Raw genomic sequence first — 8,011 nt, forward strand, 5'->3', positions numbered from 1 at the left:
GCTGTTAAAAACGAGTTCATGAAATTCCTAGGCAAGTAAATGGAACTTGAAGCTATCATCCTGAGTGATGTACCCCAGTCACAAAAACACACTCACGGTATGCACTCACTTTTAAGGGAATTCTAGACCCCTCCATTAAAAGCTCAGAATTTCCAAGAAACCATCCACAGAACGAATGAAGCTCAAAAGGAAGGAAGACCAGCTGCTCAGTCCTTCATAGAAAGGAGAACAAAACAGGGGAGGAAATACAAGGGCAAACAGAGGAGCAGGGATTGAAGAAAAGATCTACAGAGACTGCCTCACCTGAAGAACCACCCAATATACTATCACCAAACTGAAGCACTATTGCTGATGCCAAGAACTGGATACTGGCAAGAACCAGATATGGATGTCTCCTCAGAGGCTCTCCCAGAGCTATATAGATACAGATGAGGATGCTTGCAACTAAGTATCAGACTGGACACAGGGACATCAATAAAAGAGGTAGAGAAAGGACTGAAAGTGTTGACCGGTTTGCACCCTTATGGGAAGAACAACATCATTAACAGTCAAGGCACTGAGGTGGAGAGGGTGATTAGAAGAAGGAGCACCTTCATGGAATTAAGTTGAGGGGGATGAGGGAGGGGAGTGGGAGGAAGGGTATCACATTTGAAATGTAAATACAGAGAATATCCAAAAACAATTGAAAAAAAATAAAAGAAAAAAAGTAACTCATAAGGTAGATTTATGAGAATAGTCTTATGAAAGAGCCCTGTCTGTGATGTATGTGTACCACTAACCAATGCTTTTGAAATGAAGACTGTGTGCACACACACATTTACACATGCATGCATATGAGAGTGAATTATAGACACTCAGAATAAGGGATGGTACTTTATATATGTGCATCATAGTTTGCTTTCAAACTAAGGAATTGAGCTATCTTTTATATAAAATTCTAAGAAAGCTTCATGTTGAAATAATGAGGAGTTCAATTCAGAATTTGATTTGTTTGCTAAAAATGAATTAGATACTAGTTTAGTGTCTAGATTATCTAATTTGAAAATTAGAGTGAAAACATCAGCATCCACGAAGCATTGTGCTAAAAATGATTATAGTAAAGTCATGAACAGAGAGAGAGTGTAAAGTATGTTTTTGTCATATACAATGAGAAAAATTTCTCATACTGAACTGTGAATTTTGCTCATTTGTGTGAGTTTGGGCTTGGCTTATAAACATAAGCTATGGATGGAGAAAAGATCTGAGATATGGAACTCATTTTAAATCATTTCTAATAGCTGGTCAATCTGGACTAAGACATCTTTCTTTACTTATTTTGTATAGCTAAGTTCAATAAACAAAATAAAGTTGTGGTCTAACCATCCAAAGGTGTTCTTAAATCTTACATCTTGATTTACAATGTAGGGATTTTATCTCTACATTTAAAAGACTTGCTTTATAAACACTTTAAAGGCATTCATTCATCTTGCAGAGTTTAGCAGGCGTAATAATGCCATTTCTGTGATTCTAGAGACCATGCTAAATGGGCTCACTTGTTTCACTCACAACTGCATTGATTTTGAAGATATATAAAAACCTATGTAATAAATCTGTAAGTGTAATTTTAAAATTGTCTCTTAAAAAACAGAGAACATTTTTTCTCTTAATGAAATATCTGTGACTCACATACTTTGTGTTAGTAAGAGGAAGAATTGGTGAAATCATAAAGAAATGGTGGAGACAAGTGTTTCAGAACTATGAAAAAAGCTTTTCAGAAGTTAGTGGCTTGGCTTCCATGCTAGTTGACATGCTCTAGATCAAATGAGACTTAAAAAATTATATTAATTTTTCCTTTTAAACTGACTTATTTTTATTTTTAATTCTTTTTTACAGTTCAGACTTCATCCCCCTTCTGATCTGTCTCCCCCACCCCGAACACTCCCAATCCCATACCTACCTCTCTGTCTACAAGAGGATGTCCCTAACCCAACCCCCTACCCTATCAGACCTCCTCACTCCCTGGGGCCTCAATTCTCTTCAGGTTTAGGTGCACCTTCTCTCACTGAGCCCTACTAAGCAGTCCTCTGCAGTGTATGTGTCAGGAAAGTCATATTAGGTGTTGTATGCTTCCTGGTTAGTCGCTTGGTATCTGAGAGATCACCGGGTCAGATCACCAATAGAGACTATTGGTCTTTCAATGGGGCTGTCATCTTCCTCATCTTCTTTCAGCCTTCTTTTGCAATTCAATGCAATTGAACTGCTAACATTCTAGTTCCTGTCCATTGGTTGGGTGTAAGTATCTGCATTGGACTCTTTTAACTGATTGTTGGGCCTCTCAGATGGCAGCCATGGTAAGCTCCTGTCTGCAATCACACTACAACATCAGTAACAGTATCAGGGCCCCAGGCATCCCCTTGAGCTGGATCCCAGTTTGAGCCTACCACTGGACCTCCTTTCTTTTATGCCCTTCTCCATTTTTGTTCCTACACTTATTTTCTTCAGACAGGATCAATTCTGGGTCAGATCTTTTGACTGTGGGATAACAACCCCATCTTTTCACTTAATATCCTGTCCCTCTACTGGGGGTAGATGCTACAAGTTCCCCCTAACTATTGTAGAGAACTTTATCTAAGGTCCCTCCCTTAGAGTCCTGAGAATCCCTCAGCCCCCAGTATTCCAGTACATTCTAGAGGGTCTCCTCACCTCCTACCTCCAGAGATTGCCTATTTCCATTTTTCTGCTGGCTCTAAGGATATTTTCATTATTTAAAACTGTTTTTAAATTTAAATATATTTTGAACATTTTCTTGTTCTCCCCCAAGTAATTCCATATCGTCTCTCCCTCCCTGCTTACTTAGCTGAAGTTCTTTCTAACAAACAAAAGCACAATAAAACAAACCTTCCAAAACCCAGAAAACAAAATAAAACAATATCCAAAAAGAAAAAAAAACCCACCAAACTGTTGCCAAATTAAAGTATAGAAAGTCACTGTGGAATCCATTATATGTTGGCCAACTAATCTTAAACGTGAGGCCTGTCTTGGAATGTTTGAAATACCCATTGTCATTCTATTGGAGATATCTGATTTTCCCTCTCCCTGCAGTGTAAGTGACAGTTCAGCTGCTTACCTGACTTTGAAGTAACAGATGCCTCGATTGTGTTTTCCTGAAAATAAAGTCTGTGTCTTCCATAATGATTTTTCATAAGCAGAAGATGAAAATGAGCTAATTACATGTCAGATGATCCCTGACCAGACTCCTTAGCCTACCTTGGGCACATGTTATGAAGAACCATTCAATTTTCATTTTTCATGCCCCTTAGAGTTTCCCCCAGTGTAAACTTTCATAAAGATCTGTCTAACTCAAGATATTGGCAAAAAAGCATGGCTGTCCCTTAGTTCTTAAAAAAAAAAAAAAAAAAAAAACTAGCTTCCAGACTCTCTTTGGAACAAAAATTTGAAGATACACAGATTGTTTTTCATAACATGGTTTAGTTTTGCATATAACCTACATATCACCATATATTTTAATTACCATTTTAATTGTAACACCTACTATAATGTATAATCTATACCTATAGGCATATCATATTAGAGAATGATGACATGAAAAAAAATCCACATCTTTATTTTTCTGCAATATTTTACCTCCATTATGTTCAATCCCAAGTTGGCTGTTAAACCTCCAGAAAGAGATGACTAACTGTATATTGATTTTAAAACCTCCAGAAAAATCTTTCAAAGATACATCCATTAATGTCTGAGCTTTCTGTATCAAATATCTAGAGAACTACCTTGGTAGCAATTGCCTTGGCTGGGGTCATGAAGTTCATGAATTCAGTTTCTTTGGAAAGTGTCTGCTTAACTTCATCCTTAGGACCCTTAAGAAAACCTCGTATTTTTTTTTCAGATTTCTTGTTAATTATAAATTTCTCTATGGCCTCCTACATGTCACCCAACCACATTCTCCCTAGGCACAGAACTGAGTCACTTTTTCTTAGGATCAGCACCTTTGATATAATACTTCTCAGTTTTTCTCATCAAAGCAGCCAGCAGTAAGGATGAAAATGGGCATGCATTTTTAACTAAGATGGAAAAAGAAACAAGAGAGCAACTAATCTGAATAATGCCTGAATATATATTCCAGAGTCATATTTTTCAAGACTCTGGCAATTCACCTTATAAATGCACATCACAAGTTCTCATTAGCACACAGAGCTAAATGACATAATGCAGCACACAGTTTACAATCTGTTGCTAATAATATATTAATATATCAATATTTGAGTATCGATAAGCAAGTAATTCTCACAGAGACTACATAAAATACTACCCCTAAAGAGTTGGAAAAATTATGACTCTGGAAAGTTGTTAACTTTATACAGATGTCTCTTCTACTTTCCTGTTGATTTTCCCCTAGTTTCATATCTTCTGCTGCTTTAAGGTGTAAGGAATACGTGATGAGACAAGCTGTCTTATCAGGTATTCTGGCTGGTTAGCTCAATTGCCTGAAATACTTGCTCGTGGGCCTGGTGTTTTAAATTTTTAATGTAGTTTTACTTTTAATGTAATACATCCATTTTATCTCTTCCCTCTTTAAAACTGTCTGTGAAGAACGACTGAGTAAATTCACAATTAGTACTACTGTCAAAGGCAATTTCCCCAGAACTGGCAGCCAGGGAACAGGGTGTGAAAAGGGGTTTAGGAAGTGAACTACTTTATCCTTTTGTAAATAGTACAGAAGGTTGCACTTCATGCAAAATAAGAAAATAAATCTAAAAAAATAATAGGATGTTAAATCAATATCGATTATTTAGAGTAAAATGTTTTATGAGTGGCAGTAAAGTCTTTTAGGATCCTGAAGGGAAAAATATAGGTATAAAAGTGGAATAAATTACTACAATTTAATCACAGTAAATAAGTAAAATGCTGTTAGTGGATTTATCATGTTATAGAGCAAACTTTATTAAATAGGGAACATGTGACTGATTCACCAGTGATGGATTTGGAGACACAGCAGAGAAGCCACTATGCCCACACAGGACAACTTTAGCATTTCTCACCGTGACTCTGTTTCACATATGGGTCTGTTTCAAATGTGTCCAATAGTACATATCTATATAAAGGTCTTTATTGGATTTTAATCATCCATTGAAATTCATCCTTCATTTGTGGAAGTCACACAGCTAGTGATTTTCACTGCCTCTAGACATTGTTTTGCTTTCCTCCGGAATATTCAAGGCCAGGCTTCTGGATGTAGCCATGTGGTGTTATTTGACTCCAAAGTGTTTTGAGGAGGTGATTACAAATATAATTTTGTGAGAAAAGATATAAGCTATCAATCTTCAAAGCACTAAGAACAGGGAAATGTCATATGGGGAATATTAAGATTCCATTAGCTCAAAGAGAAGCAACAGGAGAAGTGGAAGGGATACAGAGACACTGGAACATAATTCCAGAAATTTCTTAATTTAGAATGAGAAACAGAACATTAGCAAGGAAGACTTACCAAAAAATAATAGTTTAAGATACATCCTAGCATGTTAGGGTCTTTTTTTGGTGATAAAACATTGATTTGAAGACAGAGAAAGAGGGCAGATTTATTTGCCTTAGGACATTGGGGTGGTTGCCCTTGTCAAAATGACTGAATCTAGAATCAGCTCAGTGAAACTTCCATGGACACTTGTGAGAGATTTTCTTGAATATATTTACTAGAGTGGGAAGACCCACCCTGCACGTGATTGGAACCATCCAGTAGAGGTTGAGGTATAAGGAAAAAGTGTTTTGTTTATGGTTGGAGGCATCATTTTGCCAGTTCATCTACTTTGTTCATATACTGACCATGAGTTCACCTACCATGTTCAAGGATTTATCGATCCTTTGTGGCTTCTGCTACTGCTCTTGTCAACCTCCACTTATATGGGACATGCAGACTGTCTGGCTTTCCAGTGAAGACTGAAGACCTGCACCTCTCCCACAAATCCTTCAGGCCTTCAGAAGCAGCTTGGGACTGCTGAGGCTTCCAGGTTTGGGAATTAAGCAGACAGTTGGCTCTAACCTCCTCCTGTTTGGAGATTGACATTGATGAAGTACCCAGACCATATCATATATGATGCTCTAATAAATTCCCTACTAATATTGATTTATTTTATCCATCCTTTTCCTCTGGAGAACCCTAATACAGGCCTGTGAGAAAGCTAGATTTTGCCTTTAGCAAGAAACACACACAACTGCCACAAAGATACTCTGCTGAAATCCTGAAGTGTAGTGCCCAACCTTGTCCCGCAAGGAAAAAGAAGACGCAACACAGTCAGGTCCTTCTCTCAGCAGCTTATTCAGGATTCCTTTCTTGATGCTTTGATGGATCAGGGAGCCCCGTGGGGGCGGGGCGGCTCTCCTCTTATCCTCCCCACCCGTCCGCCAGCTGAGGTGTATCATTATAATTGGTCAGTAATGTGGTGTGACACAGGGTATTTACTAGTTAGAGAGGTCGGACACTGGCGCCATCTTAGGGCGCGGCTCTTTGTCCCAAATCCAGTGCGGCTCCCTACACTGAAGAATCCTGAATTTTTAAAATTGTATTAAACTTTATCTAAATGAATATCTCTTTTATCCATGTTGTAATAATTTATGCCCGCACTGTCTGCTCCTCTAGTTCACCTAGGATGCTGGCGACAGCAGAAGTACTGAACACCAGAAAAACTCAATGTGTGTAAAACAAGAGAAGTCTATGAATTGTTAAATAATCCAGGAAGAGTCCCCCTGCAGTCCAGGGACCAGATCCCAGCAGGAAATGCAGCTAAAAAGAACCACGGGAGGCAGAGATGCAACATCTCCAGTCAGGTCACCTGCTTCATCTTCCAGTTGTTACAGGGAGACTGCTTTCAATGCACCCCACTGTGAAATGATTCCAGTTGACCGCGTATGCTGAAGAATAGCAACTGGATCTTGGAGGGTATACATTTATCCACTGAAAGTGGAGGTGTTCTTCAGGGAGGATGCCAATAATGATCCACAGTGATCTGTTTTATTTTGCTGGACTCGTTATAAGGCAGACTCAAGTGGACATCATGAGTCATGCCACACAAGCTGTTTTTGAAATTCTGGAGAAATCCTGGCTGCCCCAGAACTGTACACTGGTGGATGTAAAGATCGGATTTGGTGTTGCTGTAACCAGCAGAGATTGTTCTTGCTGATGTCATAGATAACGATTCCTGGAGACTATGGCCACAGGGAGACTGGAGCCAGCAGAAAGACCAGCAGTCTCACTGTGATCTCAAAGTAGTAACTCCAGAAGGACTCCAGATGATGAAAACCTTTGAGTGGGTTGCAGACCGAGTGCAGTCAGACAGTCCATGCAGGGGAGTAGTGCTGATGGGTTCGACCTCTGACCTTGGTCACTGTGAAAACATTAAGAAGGCTTGTGGAAGTTTTGGGATTCCGTGTGAACTCAGAGTAGCATCCACACATAAAGGACCAGGTGACACTTTGGGGATTAAGGCGAATCTGAAGGGGGTGCACACCTACTGTATCTGTCACAGTGGCAGGCCCAGTGACGTCTGGTAATGCTGCATATCCGGTTATCAGCTGTCCCCGCGTCACACCAGACTGGGGTGGTCAGGGTGTGTGCTCATCTCTCTGCCCAGTGGTCTTGGCTGTTCAACTGCACTTTCTCCAGGAGAGTGAGCTCCGTTTGCTGCCCAGATATTTGGGCTGAATAACCATTTGGTGTGGCCAAACTTAGAGCGAGCATACTGAACACGTGGGTATCCTTAAAGCAGGCTGATAAGGAAATCAGAGAATGCAATTTGTGATAAAGCAATTTAATTTGTAGGAGAAAAGTTACATATTCTTAGTTTGGATTTTTAAAAATCAAGCATAATGATTTCACATTAGAAAAAGCAATTCAGTTTACTAATGAGCAAATGGTCCTCAACATTTATGAGCTGGTACATTGTCAGGTGGTATCACTAATATTTTTTGGCTCCATGTAGTAATATGTACCTGTAACCTTAGCACACCAGGGTCTGAGGCA

General features: G+C 39.2%; 1 pseudogene across 1 annotated transcript; it reads left to right on the forward strand.

Moving 5' to 3' along the window:
• Nucleotides 1-6,641: 6,641 nt before the first annotated feature.
• LOC308431880 (bifunctional phosphoribosylaminoimidazole carboxylase/phosphoribosylaminoimidazole succinocarboxamide synthetase-like) lies at nt 6,642-7,790 on the forward strand (annotated as a pseudogene). Its single transcript has one exon. The product of its transcript is annotated as a bifunctional phosphoribosylaminoimidazole carboxylase/phosphoribosylaminoimidazole succinocarboxamide synthetase-like (transcript).
• Nucleotides 7,791-8,011: the final 221 nt, after the last annotated feature.

This window comes from Micromys minutus (genome assembly GCF_963924665.1).
Source record: "Micromys minutus genome assembly, chromosome: 17".
NCBI classification, from domain to species: Eukaryota; Metazoa; Chordata; class Mammalia; order Rodentia; family Muridae; genus Micromys; species Micromys minutus.